Raw genomic sequence first — 18,897 nt, forward strand, 5'->3', positions numbered from 1 at the left:
TGAAACTGATGGCGGTAAATCACCTAATGCGGCGGTAACTTGGCCATTCGTTCATAATCTAGCATTACCTCCGGCAGGCAAGCCACATACGTTTCCACTATATCGCTTACAAAGCGTGTAGTAAAAATCTTCCATATTAAATGCGCCTGATTGATATGAGAACAAGATGTTTTCTTTATGTCTCCTGTATGCACCTTTGGCTGCTTGCAAATCAATCTAAATCTTCTATGCATTAGTCTTCACTCAAAAGACCATAACACTTGCAATCCACCCCCCTTATTGGAGGTTCTGCACACTTCCATGAATACATTTACTGATGATGCTTTTATTGCCTATTCCATCTATCAAGACAATTTACTTCTTCGGGAAAAAGTTTAATGCGAAAGGCATTTTAAGGAGAGGAAAGCTGCTATGTGGAACAAAATGCAGCTTGGAGCCGTGCACCGTTCCTAATTAAATGGATGTTAGAGGTTAGGTGATTAATTTGCATTTATAAATGTGCTGTCCTCTAACGCTCATTACCCCTGGATATTTGCAAAGCTCTTGTGTGCTACTTTCCATTTTTGTGACTGGTGGGATTGCAAAATGCCAGACTCGTAAAAAAAGCTCTTAAGACTCAAAGGCACATGGAAGCTACTTGCCTCGGGGCCTAGAGTGTTACAAAAGGTGTCCAGAACTGTTGTGTACTGAGATTATTGAAAATAAATGTCTTAATTGGCAACTTCAGTGCATAGCAGCTTTAATACCATTGTATTTTAACTAGGCTTCTAATCGTTAATTTGTGCAATTTCTGATGAATATCTTCAGCAATCCTCTGAATTTCCAACACAGCCATCAACTACTAGGGAAAAGGTAAAACCCTACAACAGAACAGAGTATGTATGTGTGAATTGTAAAAGCCATCTGCCCAGTCACTGCATTTGTATTCATATATCAATTTTCAAGGTTGAAGTTTATTAAATCGTTTTAGACCTCAACTGAGATCAACAATTTAAAACATTTTACAAGATTACAGCTTTATTACATTAATCGAGAAACGTATAAATCAAAATCAAAACAACTTTAGAAAACACCTAAAATATTTAAAAAAGATAAAGACATACATGTTCATGCAGTGGAATCATTATAAAACTAATAAATTCATCTAGATAAGTTATATTACTTTTTATATATAATGGATTTAAAAACGTTTATATGATTCTGCAAGGTGGGGACAAACGAAAAACACATCAATGCATTTGTAAACTTAAGTAAGGGACAGACAGACGATATGAGACAAAGTTGGGAAAAAATGTTTGCACCCGTTGATACCTAGAAATATTCATGTCTCCTTGAAAGTAGACATGCATTTAATACATTAGATGCTGAATGTATTAGACACAATAATGTGGACTTCCGGTCCCTTGGTCACTGTTAATAAGATGTCATAAGGCGGGAACCACAGGCTCTTCTCTGGCATGGCTGCTATCTGCTGTTGGTTGTGAGATTGCAGAGGTGACACCAGTTTCCTCAGACTACTCTTTAACCGTCTGCATTTTCTAATTTCTGCTACGAAATCTGCAGTTCTGCAAGTCAGCAATTGCTCGAAGTGCTCAGAAGCTTGGGTGAGGTGAGCAGTTAGCTGAATGTCACCAGGGCACTTTTCTAATCCATTGTTACCAGGTGTGCTAGTCAAAAATGTTCACTTGAAATGAACCATAACTACTATTTCTAGAATGCATGCAAGTTAACCCAAAGCTTGGTGCTGTAAAATCTGCGTGAGTGCCTTGGAGTTATTATTTTTTTTACCGAATCTGTAACGGCTGAAAGGAGACACTTTGGCCATTTATACAACCACAGTGTATACTGCATTTACAATAAAGAATGGCAAAATAAAATAAGCAGATAAACTATTTCACTGCAGTAAACCTCCTATCATTTGAATTGTAATGGAGGCACCCGTTCATAAGGTAGAAAAATGAGTGTTTTGTCCTTTGTTTAGCAGCAAAAGGCCACCTCTCGCTCTGTCGGCATGTGATGAAGTCCCCCTAGCAGGGACGAAACGCGTCATGGCTGCCAGCATTTACCTGTAACTGAATGCAAATAAACTGAAGGCATTTCAACAAGCTTGGTGGTTCGTGCTCTTTCTGTTCTGTGTCCTGCGAAGGTACGAATCAGCTGCAAGGAGTTTTCGGGGATATATATATATATATATTTATATATATATATATATATATATATATATATATATATATATATATATATATATATATATATATATATAGCCGAAAACTTGTGACCAAGGCCTCTGTGAAGGCCGAAACGTTATGCTGGCGTGGTGTGCTGAAGATTAAAAAACTCACCTGCACTCTGGGTCTTCCGTTTTCTTCCTTTTGATGGGCTCTGGATGGTGGGCGCGTCACCGTGAGGAAACGAGTGAATATATATATATATATATATATATATATATATATATATATATATATATATATATATATATATATATATATATATATATATACATACACAGTTCCAATCCTGGTTCCAAAGTTTCAAAACAGGCACCAATGTATATATATATATATATATATATATATATATATATATATATATATATATATATATATATATATATATATATATATATATATATATATATATATATATATTGTAATCCAATCCTGGCAGCAACGAACAGACACGCACTGACTCCGTGAAATTCTGGCATAGAGGTATTTTAATCCAAAGCAACAACACAGACGCGTTTCGACAGCGAACCGCCTTGGTCACTACGTCTGGCTCACATACGACTTACACTTAATATACACCTGTATTCAACGTGGTTCTCACAGCAACCATTCCGGCCTGGTAAAAGACATAGAAAGTTCCTATGTCTGTTACAGCATGACGAAGCAGTATTGAAAGATGTTGTGAAACATGAATAGTGAAAAATCTCACTAATAACATATTTAGTTAATGTATTACATCATACACAACACTGTAAATATATGCAGTGAAATAACGGCAATGTGTGAAATGCAGGGCTAGGGGAATACCAATGTGTGACATCATTCCAATCCATACGTGTAGACATAGAAGAAAATGCAGACGTGCTCGTATCTCGAAGCGTTACAGTTCAGACCTCGAATAGGAACGGACATAAGAGGAATGGTGTGCAGGTGAGATGTATGTGTGGCACAAATATAGCTATAATTAACTCATGTGAGCGTGTATTGATAAGCAGCTGTGGCCGTGTGTGTGCGGGGTGCTGACGATAGAAGGGCCTAAAAGTTGACTGGGGCGCTCCTCAGCCTGAAACAATATATGTTTTCCACGTGCACTACCACTTATCGAGTGTCGCCCCTGTGGGTTAAACACGTCTGGTGCTTGCAACTGCTGCCTTTTTGGTGCCACCATCTCAGGACAGACTGTAGAGGCCATCGATGGTAATGTGCAGATAGTTAACCGTTCCTATAAGGGCCTGAAGGACCTAAGGGGAAAAGACCTCAGCAGATCATGCTGCCCAAGTGGGCTCAAGATGCTATGGGCTGGCCCTCCTTTCGGTGAAAGATAATAATAGAACTATTGAACGAGTGAGCACAGTATGTGGCAAAAGGGCACATGATGATACACGGTGGTAGATAGATAACGTGAGTGAAAAAAGGTGAAAAAAATAAGTAAAGGAAAAGTAAAAGTGTATGTGACCTAACGTTACAGAGTCTGGAGTAGTAGCGGAACAGTCAGCAAAAGACACATTATAAATAAACAGTTAGTGCTTCATCCACATTCATTCCATTAGGGATTTTGGAATTGTAGAGGATGATATAGTGCGATTCCAGCCTTCTAAGGGCGAGTTGTCTGTTCCCTCCCCTAGGGTGTTTCGGGATAGTGTCAACCACATAGAAAGAGAGGTCCTGCGCCCTGCCACCGTGGGCTGAGTTAATATGTCGGGCGACAGGGTAGGAGGGGTCATTGTTGATTGCCCTGAGGTGTTGCAAAATTCGAACGTGTACTGGATGGATAGTGCTCCCCACGTACACTTTCCCACATGTGCATGACAGGACGTAGACTGCGAAGTCTGATTTGCAGGTGTAGCTACCTCTGATGGCATAAGGGGATTGTCTAAACAGTAAATGTACCTCTTTTGTATTGATGCCATGTTTATACGCCTTACATTTGGCACACTTGTAAAAACCCTTAGGAGTTTTGAGCCATGTGCCAGCTTTCGTTTTGCTAGGGGCGTTGTTAACAATTTCCTGCCTCATAGATTTTGCTCTCCTATAGGTGATCTGGGGAGTTTTTCTGCAGATGGAGCCTATGACTGGGTCATTACGTACGGAGTTCCAATGCCTATGTAGTATTCAGCGTACTTGGGCATGGTGTGCATTGAAACCCGTTATCAGTCTAGGTGTGTCCATTTTACTTGGTTCGTGGGCTTTGTGTGTTGCATTTGCCTCTTTATTTAGAAGTTCCCTTCTGGTGATGTTTGCTGTTTTGTTTCTGGCTTTAGTCAGTGTTGCCGAACTATAGCCTCTGTGTGCTAGTCTATCACAGAGTTCACTGGTAGCTTGCTCTAAGCCTCTGGTGGTACTGCAGTTACGCTTCATGCGCAAGCACTCAGCGTACCGTATGCTTTCCTTCAGATTCGTAGGATGGAACCTGTGAGCTTGTAATATAGCGTTCCCTGCCGTGGGTTTCCTAAATGTCTTGGATTGTAGTTTGCCCCTTCTACATAAATTTAAATTTATATATATACACATATACATATATATATATATATATATAAGCACATGAAAATAAAATAAAGCAAGCTCATGTTATAAATGCGTCCTTGTTTAATAATGGAATATATTAAATATTAAATCCTTCTTTCTCCATTGAACAAGCTAATGATCTTGTACCATCAAATGTAAGAACTCTACCAGAGAAAAAGAAACACCCACAACGTAACCTTTGCAGGAGCATCGGAGAAATTACCAACTGCAGACTACAATGTAAGAGCTTTCTAATTGTGACCTGGACATTTATAATTAATCCCAATTTTTTATTAAATGCTGTCGACTCCAGTTAAGGTCTGGAAATACTCTAAAGAGGATAGTAAAATTAATATACAACTCTCCATGAGCAGAAAGTAGGAAAAGAGCAGGCTGGTCTGGACTGGTACACAAAACATTGTTGATTGGCACTGTTACATGTGCTTTGCATAAGTACAGTAGTGCTTGGTGTCACCAAAAGCAGATTTATGGGTGATGTCATATGTGACAACAATGTTTGCAAGTATGTGTTGTGTTGCTTTATTGGATTGTGTTGCTGTATTGTACTGTGGTTGTTGTGTTCCATTCCGTTTTGACTGATTGTTGTGTTGTGCCCTGTTATGTTTTATATTGATTTGGTTATTATATTGTGTCACATTTTGTTGTCGACTTTAGAGAAGTCAACAAATGCACTACATTTCGAGCAAAAAGGAGCAGGTTGCTTCAAAGGTACGACCACAAACAACCATTAACCTCTTTGACACGTCGGACGACCAGCCATCTGATGTCACAGCGGGCGTGTGCAGAGGAACCGAGCACGCGTCATTTTCTTCAGCACCGCGGAGGAATGTCCCCCGCGGTGAAGAGGTTAAGCCTGTATAATATAGCAAAACACATCTACTCTAGCACTTCCACTGTTTGAGTCACGAGCCTGTACAAAAACTGTAGCAGGGGCCTGTCTTAAATTCGTCCTTATAGACCTCAAATGTTAATTTAAGGTAAGTCTCTGCCACTGTTTTGCAGAAGCGGGAGGAGTGCCATTTTACGACCTTAGACAGAAGCAAATGTTTGCTTGTCACTGGAACTGTAAAGCCCTGCTTTTTTGGCTAGAAATACAGTTTCATCTGTTAACATATCTAATGAAACCAATAGAACATAGCACAATAAAATACACTAAACAACATAACACAATTGAAACATGAGGGCACAACACAACAAATCAGTAAAAATAGAATGCTACACCACAAACATAGCGCAACACAACATCACATTGCAAAAATACAACACAAAAACACAGCACCACATAAAACAACAGAACAAATCACCCACCACAACAAAATGCCACACAACAACCATGTACAACCCATTCCTGCTACAAAGACTACAGTATGAATCCTGGCTACCACCATCAGCAGCCTCCTCTGTCACAAGGCTGAAACATTCAATTCCTCACACACTTACTCTCTCCCTAAAGGGCTAACTCAGTCAGCTTGTCTCCTTCACACAAGGGACTGCAACAATCAGAAGCCTCCCACCAAGTTCCTGTAGGGAGCAATAGACTGCCCCTATCAGCACCAGTTCCACACACTCTGTTTCAATAACACCTGGTACAACCGAAATCAGCACTAATTTACCTCCCTCACATGACCAGGTGGGGGGGCAGGAGTGGTGTCCAAATACCTGCATAGTCTACAGCGGGCACACTGAAAAGTGTGAGGCAAGTTGCAGGTTAATTGCACAGGAGGGGACTCTGTGCATTTCAAAGGCAGGCAAAAGAGGAAGTTAACACCTCTGTTGCCTGTTAGGCAGTGTTTCTCACACTCCTTTTACTGGGTCAGCAGCAGCTTAGAGCCAGTAAAGGGTGTCAACCCAAGTTTTTTTTTAAACTCTAATTTTGGGGGCGTTTTTCAAAAAAATTGCTGGATTTTTACAAAAGTGCTGATTTCAGGATTTTGTTTGCAAATTGCAAAGTTGCCATATCCTAGAGGGTCTGCAATACAGGAACTAAGTTCAGCCCCGTGAACAGAGTACCTTAAATCCTGGTTGCGAAGCGTTGTGAGATCCCGGGTTGAGGAGGCACCACTCATCAGTGGTTCCAAAGAAGTTGCAGGCCTGCAATACGTGGTCTGCGTCATCGTCGAGGATGCCTTCGATGGAGTGATTGCGATGTGAAGTTTTGCTTCGAGGATGTGTCACACAGCAGTGGTTCTGAGGAGACGACAGGCTGTGATGCAAGGTCTTTCGTTGGGGATGCATTGCGCAGTGGCAGGTCACAAAGGAACAAAGAAAAATTCCCTAGCACACTGCATTGAAGCCAGCACAAACGCCGCAAGGAGCTGTTCGCTATCATGATGGAGTTCCCCAAACTGGTGGCTGCCAAAAAAGACATCATCCCTTCCCAAGAACTGTGTGACACCCATGGACCGCTGTCCCCACCACATCTTCAACCTCGGGAGCGAGACATTTGGCAAAGAGCTCAAGAAGTTCCTGAACACCTCCATCACCTCAGCCTCCTTCCCTGAGGACTTGAAATGTGCTGAAGTGAGGTCCCTACGGAAGAACCCATCCGCTGACCCAGCTGTACTGAAGAACCATGGGCCCATCTCCCTGCTCCCCCAGGAACATGACAACCTCCTGGAAACCCTCTCAATTTGGATTCTGAGCCAATCACAGCACCAAATCAGCCCTGATCACAGTCACCAATGACATCAGGGCCATCCAGGACCACAGCAAAATAGCAGCCCTCATTCTCCTGGACCTATCAGCCGCCTTCAACACTGTCTCCCATAACATCTTAATCAACAGACTCCACCACATCGAAATACAGGGAGACGCCCTCAAATGGATCGCCTTATCCCTCACTGGAAGAATCCATCTCCCACCGATCACCTCGGAACCGAAGAAAATCATTTGTGGCATCCCCCAAGGATTGTTTCTCATCCCCACCCTCTTCAACACGTACATGATCCCCCTGGTCAACACCATCATATTGCATGGACTGAACATCAGCTACTATGCTGGCTACACCCAGTTCATCCTTTCACTGTCAGAAGACCCATCCACCACCAGAGCCAACTGCCAAAGATGTATGATTACCGTCGCTGACTGGATGAAGGACAATTGTCTTAACTCAACATGGATGAGACGGAAGTTCTCATTTTTGGAAAAACACTTCACCATGGAATGATGCATGGTGGCCTGCTGAACTCAGCCCATCCCCGCCCTACAGACCATGCCCCCAACCTCGGCATCATCTTGGCCAGCAAGCTATCTATGAAGAAACAGGTAAACGCAATCTCATCTGCCTGCTTCAACACCCTACACATGCATGATCTTCATGTGGCTCCCAGTCAAAAGCAGAAGGACCGTCACGCAGGCACTAGTCATCAGCAGTATGGACTACGGGGTCACACTCTACGTAGCAATCACTGCATGCCTCCTAAAGAGACTACAGACAATAGAAAACTCAGAGGCAAGACTCGCCCTTGACCTCCTCAGAGAAACCCACATCACACCCCACCTAAGGAGGCTACAATGGTCTTCGATTTCAGAGATACCAGTTTAAGATGTTGACCCACGCATACAAAGCCCTGCACAACAAAGAACCAGCATACGTCAACAAATGCATGAACTTACACCAAACAACCAAATATTTCATCTGGTACCCAGACTGCCAAACTTATTTTTTCACAATTATTCCATAAAATTGTAAGCTCTAAACATGTTTAACAATACAGTCATTGTAGTTATCTTATTATTTTTCAAAAAATACAATCAAATAAATGAATGTCACCATCCTATAGGTAGCCTCATCTCCATGAATATAAAAGTATCCACAATGTGATCCTTCATCAGAAGGAGGGTGAAAGTCTCTAGGGGTTGTTTGGAGCCTCTGCCTCTCCCCTTCCCCACCACCGCCACCAACTCCCAGCTAGTACATAAGTAACAAATTAAGTTATTCGTGGCCATTACAGAGTGTCTCACTGCCTCTCTGTTTTTTCACAAAAAACCCAGCACTGTTTTCAGCATCATGCTCCTTTTGGCTAGTACCTGGTGCCCACCCCCTGCCACCTTGGAGATCAATTCAGACCACCCAGGGGCACCTGCCACTCATTTTGAAAACGTCTGACTTACAATAATGGCATTGACTACTGTTGTTTGCATGCATTCTAGATTCAATAGTAGGTATATCAAGTAGACAGAAATAGTTATTGTGCTAATTTGCATGTGTTTGGTGCCTTTAAGGTGAGTGAGGCTAAAAGTCTTACTCTCCAAATGCTATTAGAAATTAACACCCGGTAATTACCCTTCCCCTCATTATGCGTCCTCAGTTCAGTCCTGAAATTAGGTGGTGGACATGCACCTTCTGCAGAGGCTTTCATCTAATGTTAATGCTCTAAACAGAGGCAACAGCTCTTTACCTAAAAAAAGTGCACTCTGATGGGCTCTTTGTAAGCACTTATATTGGAAAGTAGTATGACCAACAAGGAAATCAATAATTAAGTAGGATATGGGGATAATCTTTCAGAAATCTCTTGATGGCTTGTCAAGTAGAATAGCTTCCTACAGGAAATTTGGACACAATATCCTATGGGCTTTCTTGATATCTTTATCAACAGGATAACTTTGCTTGGGTCATCCTGATGACTCCGATCACGTAATGTCCTGATCATTTCACCTTTGTGCAAAGCCACAAGGCTCTACGATCGAGACATTCACTGGCTAGTACTTGGTGTACTGATATTGATAGTATGTTTTCTTTCAATTGAGGCTTCAAATTGCAAACTCACGTTAGGTTACCTATAGCTGTGCGATTTTTTTAGCTTTCTTTTTACTTTTTCTTCGTGGATCTATACAGTGCCTTTGTTTTATTTGCTTACAAGTTCTTCTATGTAAGTGTTCTTATGGCCCTTGTACGCAATTTCTAAAATAGAAATGTATATAAATACATATAATATAGAAATTGTAGCTCCCCAAAAGAGTATTTCTGTGACGACAGAAAGCATGCATCCTTGAGAAATACATGCATACGCCAGTTAAACTTTCCACTCTTATTACTGGGCAAATAAAGAGTACATAATGTATAATTAATTGTAAGTCTTCGAAAAATCTGAATGTTCAATGTGTCCCTTCTGTAAGTCTTTCTTGAAACTTGCCAGGGTGGAAATATGCCATGGAATTTATCCCACTGCACAGTTGCCTCGCGTTCTTCCAAACTCTGATCTCCATTTTCGCCTTTTACAGTGATTATTGGAAAGAAACTTTGCAAGTCATGCCTAAAAGCTGCATTAGCCAGAACTTTAAATGGAGGTCTGCACCCCAAAGCCCTTCTGACTGATTAGTTCTCATGGGACCTCGTGCAAGAGCAGGTACTTCAAGAAAGGTTCTTGTTTGACCCGTTATGAATATAGAGGAATATTAAATTCTTCACAAAGAAGGAAAGCTCATACATTTCTAACTGGATCCAACCTGGAGCAATGGTGACTAGCAACCTATGAAAGGCGTGCACTGTTTGCAAAGCGCGTGGAATAATTGCCTAGAAAGACGTTTAATTTGATTTAATAAAACGTATTCATATTTTATGGCACGAAAAACTCACTGACGGAACAGGTCATGAGGTTTAGATTCTAGACTTTTATTTTCTTAAAGGAGTGATAATAATGGTTTAATTGAAATGGCAACAGGAAGTAAACTCATGGCAGAATCCTGCCTTAGTGATTCTTGAGCCGTCCCCTCACATGAAGACGTTTCCATCAGCATTATTCATGCTCAATCCCTTCTGGTTGATGGTGGTACCATGAGGCCTGAAGATGGACTTTGTACCGTCATACTGGAGCCATTTTATTTTAAGTCATGGAAGCTCAACATAGGCAGTTTAAGAGTGTCAAATGAGACATATTTTAACTTATGACTGAAACTTTTAGATCCAAAGAGAAAGAATTTGAAATAAAATGAAAACTTGCCAATTGAGAACTCACCTGAGTCTACTTTCTGATGAGCCACAGATTCATTATATACACACTAGTAGAAAGCACAATACAGGGCACAAGTCCAATAAAAAGAAGTGGGGTACTCAGCAAGTAAGGCAATATTCAAATGACCCCATGACGTCACGACGTAGCGCTATAAAAGAAATAAAATAGTGCAAAATGTAAATCTTAAACCTCTGCACACTATTCGTGCAGGTGCTGCTGAACGTGTTCCGGTGTTGAAAATTACACAGGGACAAGTTCAGCATATTTCTCTGGGGCTCAACTTCTTGGCAGGGGGGACGGCGTCCACCCTATGAAAAGGGTGGGGGGATGCCGTGTACCTGTGTGTACCCCGACTCGAGCCCTGGCAGAATATAAAATAATACAAAGTAACTCCTAGCCCAGGATGTAACAAAACACAGCTTGCATTCAAAACACGAACTACCTCCTCATTAAAATACCACCCATTATTATGTGCAAGGTAAAACATTTTGCACTTACCACTTACCCACCATCTGTACTTTGTAACATAATTTCATGCTGGAAGCATGGTAGAAATATGCCTGAAAAGATACAGCAGTCACGGGTATGCAGGAATAGTTCTAGAAAACTTGTGAATGCTTGGAAAACTTTAGGGAAAACTGAAGGAATGGCTGGGGAGGTAGGTAATAGTAATTTTTAATGTATATTGTATTCATAAACAACCATGGTTCTGCTCATCTCTAAATTAGCTGAGCAGCGCACCCATGAGACAGACTGCCATACCTGTGCTGTTGACAATTAAGTTTGGTGCCCAGCACCAGAAACCAATCAAGTACCTACGCTGAGCACCAGATACCACCGGCTCGATTTAAGAACTGCTCCCTCCCCTACATCCCCACCTATTGCTGGGGTGTTCTTTTTCCCTATAAAACCCTGACAAAGGTTTTACATCTTTCTCTGACAGGAATAAATCTCCAGTGTTTTTCAGAGTGGTACAGGGTTGAAAAGGAATCTGAAATACGCGCACACTCGAGAGTTTTGGGAGTTCCCAAACTTTCCAGGGAAACCCCTTAAGTTGGATTTACTCTTCTGCAATATTAACATCATTGGAAAATAATATACAAGTTCCACGCCAATCAAAGGTGCAAAAGCATATTTTTGAATGCATTGTAAACGTAACCTGTCAACCAAAACAACATAATATATATATATATTAAAGCTATTCAACAATGAGGACATTGAATTGGAGCTTTCACCTGCAATTGGTTGATATTGTTACAGAGAAATTGTATTTCTATAGATAATGTTTCCTTTATGCTGTGCAATACTGTAATGAAAAATGTAACAATCAGGCATGTGCAAAGCGGGATATTACCCAGGGCCCCCATCTTCCAAGGGCTCACCTGGGAAAGTGATTTTTATTTCTATCTTACTTTTATTTATGTACTTCAGTCTCTCTTTATCTCTGCCTACTTTTAACATTGCCTACCTCTCTACCACAAGACATTTTGAGGATTTGTGGGATCTGAACAAGTCATATTCCAGTGTGACACATTTCTGAAACCTTAAAGTATAAAGTATCAAGCAAAAAAAAGGGTAATAAGTAATTTTTCGAAACAGAGGGTCCCAAAATTCGTCTTGCACAGGGCCCCAAAAATACTTGATAAGACATCGATTCAATTCCAGACCAAAATGGCTGAATTTTAGCATCCATTTACCTGTTTCTTTACCTGCCGTCTTTGGTGGCTGTTTTCGAGCACGAGGCGTCCAGAACATTCTAGCTGCTCGTCTGGTGACAGAGCCTTCAGACACACTCCTGCCTTTATACTGACAAGGCTGCAGGGCCAAGCGCGGGCTAGCATACTAAAAACTATAAACAATGGTAAACTGTCTCTTCCTTTTACCACTGGTGATTCCTGATCTAACAGCGGTTTTCAACACTACAAACATGGAGTGCTGCTGGCCCACCGGCAAGTGACATCGGGGTGGCAGCTCAATTTCCAGTGTGACTGAAAATTCACAGAAGGAGGGTTCAAAGGCTACTGCTGTGTGGAAGATCTCCAGGCAGGAAAGCCTCAGCTGCAGCCATCACATGCCAGGCACACAGAGCAAACGTTTTCATGAAGGACGCGCTCTACTTTTTCATTCTTTTCGGATTACGTTTGGAAGGAATTTTACCTTTATTTAATGGATGATCATTTTCAATTGAAAATGTGCAAAAAGTGGCGTCCATATATTGTGAGACAGGCAAAAGGCAAAACATGTTCATGCATGATAAGCAAAGAAGTGGGGGGAGGACAAAGTGCAAATCAAGGTCCAGCACAGATTGGGGAACCCGCAGTTTAAAAGATCTCTGGCCAAGAGCCCCCGTGTGGGGCCCACTGGGCATTGCAGCGCCGGCCCAACGAGGTGCTGCCCTATGATGAAGCATGACACCCTCAGGGGTGTCTGAGGGTCCTTGCTCCTTATTGGAGCTATTCCCTCCCCTTCTGTACTGAGCCCATTCCTTCTGCTAGGAACAGCACACCTCGTATTGACAAAGTGATAAAGCCCCACGGTCAAAACATAATGGTTCAAGGGGCAGTTCAATGTTGTGACCACAAATAATGGTAAACATGCCCCGTGCATCTTTTCCCAGCATACATTTGCTGTGCACAACATTGCATTGCACAAATCTTAACTGTGCATGTTCTGGGACCATGGGAAATGAGTGTAGCATAACTTTATGCGCCAAACTGGCAAATATTTCATCTATGGGTTGGCGATAATTATTTCAAGAAATTCGTGAGTAAACAAAAGTGAAAATAACCCAGGGTATAGTGGAAGGGATTGGAAGTGCATTGGGTAAAGGATTAAAGAGAGTACAAATAAAAGTAGACATGTCCCACCCATATTTTCCCAGCATATATTTACTATGCATAGATCCTAAGAGAATGAGTTCTGAGACCAAGGTAAGTGTGTGGTATAACTTTGTGTGAGAACAAGCAAGTATTACGACAGCAGAGCTTTCATGGCTTACAACTCATACCTTTCACAAACAATGCCCTGTGTGATGAGAGCAGAACAACATCCCAGGACATTTGAGTGGTAGAATGGGGCCCCTCAAGAGAAAGGCAGACCCTCTGAAATGTAGAAGATGTTAGCAAAGATTAACTCTTTCTAGAATATAAACATGATTTACTTTTGAAATTACAACACTTGAGGGTGATACTATAAGCTTTGGGGTCGTACTCAGGATTGAAAAGGGAGAAAAAATATGCTGAAACATATTAGTACACCCAATGAATAATGCTAATGTGGTAATATTTAGAATTGTATGATGCAACCATGATGCTGTGGAATTGCATCTTGGTTAGTGTTCCAATGTTAACCAGTATTGAGCTGTACAGCTGAGGGTTGCTGCATGAAACCTGTATTCCATTAAAGATACTTCAAGAACCTATATGAAGTTATTTGTCTGGATTACTGCATATTTTGGCGACGAGGTTGACTAAGGAGTCTCCGATGTGGTTGAAGGAGAAGAATCAGGTTTGGGTTGATAGAGAAAGGATGAGGTTAAGAGTTGTAGATTGTCAGTGGCGTAATAAGATGCATTGACAGTAGGAAAAGTGTTAATAAGTTGGTGTTTGAGGAAGGGGATTGGGTAGTTGTAAGGAAGTTTAGATTTTTTAAGAAAGGAGAGAGTAAGTTTTCTCAGCCGCATAAAGTTATTTCTTTCAGAGGTTCTGTGGCTGAACTGGATGATGGCTAGAAGTGGAGTTTTGGTAATCTGTGCAAAGTATCTCATTTATAATGTGATGTCTTCATATGGATTTTTTTTTGTAGATATTCTCAACATTGTTTTCTTGTAAAACATGTAATTTAGATTGAATGTTTTCTCTAATATTGTCTCATCTTTTCTTTTAGATTCCATAGGGGGAAGATATGTGGTAATATTAAGAATTGTATAATGCAACCATAATGCTGTGGAATTGCATCATGGTTAGTGTTCCAATGTTAACCAGTATTGAGCTGTATAGCTGAGGGTTGCTGCATGAAACCTGTATTCCATTAAAGATACTTCAAGAACATATCTGAAGTTATTTGCATGGATTACTACATATTTCCAAATCTAGGGAGCACTCACGTCAGAGTTGAGAGGATCCTCACACAAGAAACACTACCACAGTTATCAACACTCAAGAGAAGCAAATTTATAGCACAGCACAGTAGGGCTGAAACCACTGCCTACATGAGGGGTGTGTATAAATAAATTCTAGAGTGCAGTTCTACACTCAACCAACAGGCTGTATCTCAGGCGGGCTCTGGGGCATTCTTTTTCAATAATGGGGCTTGGTCAGTGGCAGCAGAGTGATCACATTCTCTCAAAGCACAAGTAGTGCAATACTTAAGTCTTATTGTCCACTCCTCTGAGTGTTAATAGCAGTTAATGCACTTTGCAGATGGAGCTGTCTTCTATTTATGGCCCTCTAATTATGGGCTTGAAACAAACGTGAGAGAGCATAATGAGGAGAACAGCCATTAACAGATGTTAAAGCTTACCACCAATGAGGCAATACAGCTATTGGCATGAGTGCCCCTATTCTCACCCAACAGAAACAGATAGACTAACTGTCCACGTCTGGTCCATGTCCCTTCTTCAAACTTTAACTTAGTAAGCAGGCATATATAATCAGTTACTGCCATTATTACAAGCATTCTGATTGGCTGATCTAAGATACAGCAACTGATCCACTCTGTAGAAGATATGAAGCATCACAATTTGGTATGGCCATTTTCTCAATTTATGAACAGTTTTCTAACTTGATCAAATCTTGCCAAGATGACAGGGTGGCATTGCACAGAACTCAACCATCATTGTAGCCATCATGAGAGGACCTTATCAAATTTGAGAGGCTTCAAGACACACTTTTTATTGATACACATTTTTGTGTACCTGTCTAATTATCACAAATCTCGTCTTTGCTAGCTTTTTCATGTTAACCCGTTGGACGCTCATGACGAGCTCAGCTCGTCATGAAGCACAGTGGAGCTGAGCTCATCATAACCGCCGCGGAACGCCCATGCGGGGATAATTCCCCTCCTGTGCAGGGCATTCCATTGAGAGGGCGGAGTCGTGACGAGCTCAGCTCGTCATGAGCACAGCTCCACTGTGCAGCGTGACGAGCTGAGCTTGTCACGAGCACAGCGGTGCCGCTCGCGGCCCCCCTCCCCCTGCACTGCGGGGGAATTAGCCCTGCAAGGAAGGGGTTAAGTAAGTGCCGACTGAGTTTGCCTTAGGCTTCTTTGATTTTTCTTGGGGTTGATATGAGTTGAGTAACAAGTTATACATATAACAAGTGCTTGTATAACTGTTAAATCTTTCTTAAAAATACTATAAGGCTCCATGCAAAAGTGCAGAATTAAAAAATGTAAATATATGAAGTCCTAAAATCTTTTGTGATTAACTTTCATTTTAATTTGAAATATTGAACTGTGGTGGCAAAAATGACAATGTACCTCCTATGCCTGTTGCTCACAATTAACCTCTACCTAACCTTAACTCCATCATCAATTTTAACCGGAACACTTTTAACCTAAATCCATTTCTCTCCCTTACCTTATTCTCTTATGCTAACTTTAACTCCAGTCCTAAACCTCATTCTAACCCACCTCTTATACTAACCATAACTCCAACCCTTACTCCATCTCTCATAAACTGTCCCTTGCCCTCAGCATATCCTTTTTCTAAATTTAACCATAACCTGATATGTAGCCCAAACCATTAAACTTAACACATACCTTAAACGTGTCCCTTTCCCTAACCCTAGTCCTCAGCCCAGCCCGTAGATCAATTTATAAAGAATAATTAACATACCTTTTAAAAATAGTATTTCTAAAATGTTCAAAAAAGACATGTACTAAATGAACATATTTTTTCATGTAAAAACACCATGTTGTAAAGTAAACTAGTGGTAAACTACATTAGGGCTCAATTTAATACAGTATCACTTTTTTAGGTCTGGCATAAGCCAAGACATTGTGGTTACTAAAATCATATGTATAACATACTTCTAAATGCTTTCAGCGAGCCCTAGTCATCCATTGTGTCAATCACATTCTTCTTTCTCTCACTACAGCATACAGCATGGGACAATTGGTCATCCCTCTTCAGTCAGTGGCTAACGTCTCTGTGAGTGATGGCATTGTGCCCTTCCACAAGGCTCACATCCATGCACAAAGTGGCTCACTTCAGTGCAAGGGACAACTAAGGCAAAGTATTATTTTTGAGACAGAAAGGATTATTTCTTTAAGCCAATCTGATTTTTTTAGATTAGTGAGAGCCAGGCAGCTTCCTCAACAGTAAAGTTTTGCACAAACCATGACAAAACAAAACAAGCTTTGGTAAAAGCCAAAAGCGTGGCAGCCAACCCAGAAATATTGACTTTGCCAATGCTTCTTTAAAATTACATTTTCACTGCAAACTATTGGCCTGCTACTTGACTACTCTGGCGATGGCCAGGATTCAAAAAGATTCATAGCTGGAACTTTGAGGTGGCAATCTAGCAAATATATAGGATATGAGCCAGTAAGGACCTTTAAGGAAAGACAATCAACTGTAGACTGGGAATGTGCCCAGACTGGATGATTTTTTATTCTGTAGTATGCTTACATGGGTTTGAGAAATGCTTGCCCCGTTCTAGGATCCAGACAAAGGATAGACACTTCTATGGAAAATCAAATTTAAACGAGAGGCATAAAAAGACAGGCCACATCATAGGGCACCTGAAGTATCGCAAGGAAGAATAGCCTAAACCACCCAGAGGTCTCCAGACCTAAGCACGTTCGGTTGTCTATGAGTACAAAAAATAATTGTGTTATGGAATCCATCTATCATGCATAGAGCGCAAATTAAGTAAATTAAGTCTTTAACACATATCTGCAAAGCCTGAGAGCTCAGATATATTAATGCAATGAAACCTGGATGCCTTAGAATGCAGAGAATGATGGGATCTGTTTGTTTACAACAGAATCTTCTGAGGTATATTCTAGAAGTGACTTCTGTCCAGGGATGAAATTCACAATAAATTGTAGGTGTCTGTGAAACAGAGCTACATGAACAGCTCCCACAAAACCTGATTAAAATCTTTCTCTTTGATCCCGAGACACTTACCTTTCAGACGAGCTACTTACCTCTCAGAGTCTAGCTCTGATGGAAGCAGAGATACTTTGCGCTGTCCTGAACCAAGGGCTAGAAGTAAGAACAATACAAATGGCAATTATCAAATATCGATTATTTGCGAATCGCTATTTGGTAATCACTATCACTAATGTACAAAGGGGTTCTTTAGCCCTTTTTCCTCAAATAACGATTCGTAGTGGGTTGCAAATAGACCTATCTCATGAATATTAATAAGGTAGGTTGCAATTTGAGACCCAATCTGATTCGCTGTCATCACAGGTATGGTGGACTGCTGGGGTCAGCAGACCACCATGTCTGAGATTGCTTTTAAAGAAAGCAATTATTTTAAACAAAGCCAGTTTTCCTTCAAGGAAAACAGAATGCGTTTCAATTTTTAAGAGGAGGCAGTGGGTCCTTTGGACCACTGCCAGCTCCTAAAAAAAGTTTGTTCAACCATTCTCAAAGAGGTCCCTGGGGAACCCTTCCCATTTGAACATGGGTTTGGTGGCAAATTGTAAATGTTTTGTAACCGCATTTCCGTTACAAAACATTTATACCTACCAATGCAAAACTGTATTTTGAAGGGACATCCTAAACACACTCCTTCCAAATACCAATTCACAAACCCAAACTGCAATTCGACAATGGGTTACCAAATCACAATTAGGGCTTTGTACATTTGAAAATGCCTTTTTGTGTTCTCAAAAGGCCCTATTCTGTGAATCAGGCCATTTGGAAACACAAAAAGGCTTTGTACATCTAGCCCCATGCCTAACCACACCAACCTGTCATGAACCAATGGTAAGCCACTCTGTAGCACAGTACTGAGCAGGTAATATGACGTCACTTCTTCAAATGTCTTGGTTATATCTAATGCCTCTTGTGATGAGTTGATGCCACTGGGTACAATGAATGTGCCCTTGTGCAATCAGCCTTGCAGTGAATTTCTTTTATGCACTACAAGCACCAAACTGTTAATAAATATATTAGTAAATAAGCAAAGCAACACGCAACAATTTTATGTAGACAAAGGGATGCCAGCTTGAAG

The 18,897-nt window shown here is 41.0% G+C and overlaps 1 protein-coding gene across 2 annotated transcripts in view; it reads right to left on the minus strand.

The window, feature by feature from the left end:
• NCKAP5 (NCK associated protein 5) overlaps positions 1–18,897 on the minus strand; it is a 749,742-nt gene that overhangs the window by 345,686 nt on the left and 385,159 nt on the right. The gene's annotated exons all lie outside the window — the stretch shown is intronic.

The sequence above is a fragment of the Lissotriton vulgaris genome, chromosome 2_1 (assembly GCF_964263255.1).
Source record: "Lissotriton vulgaris chromosome 2_1, aLisVul1.2, whole genome shotgun sequence".
NCBI lineage: Eukaryota > Metazoa > Chordata > Amphibia > Caudata > Salamandridae > Lissotriton > Lissotriton vulgaris.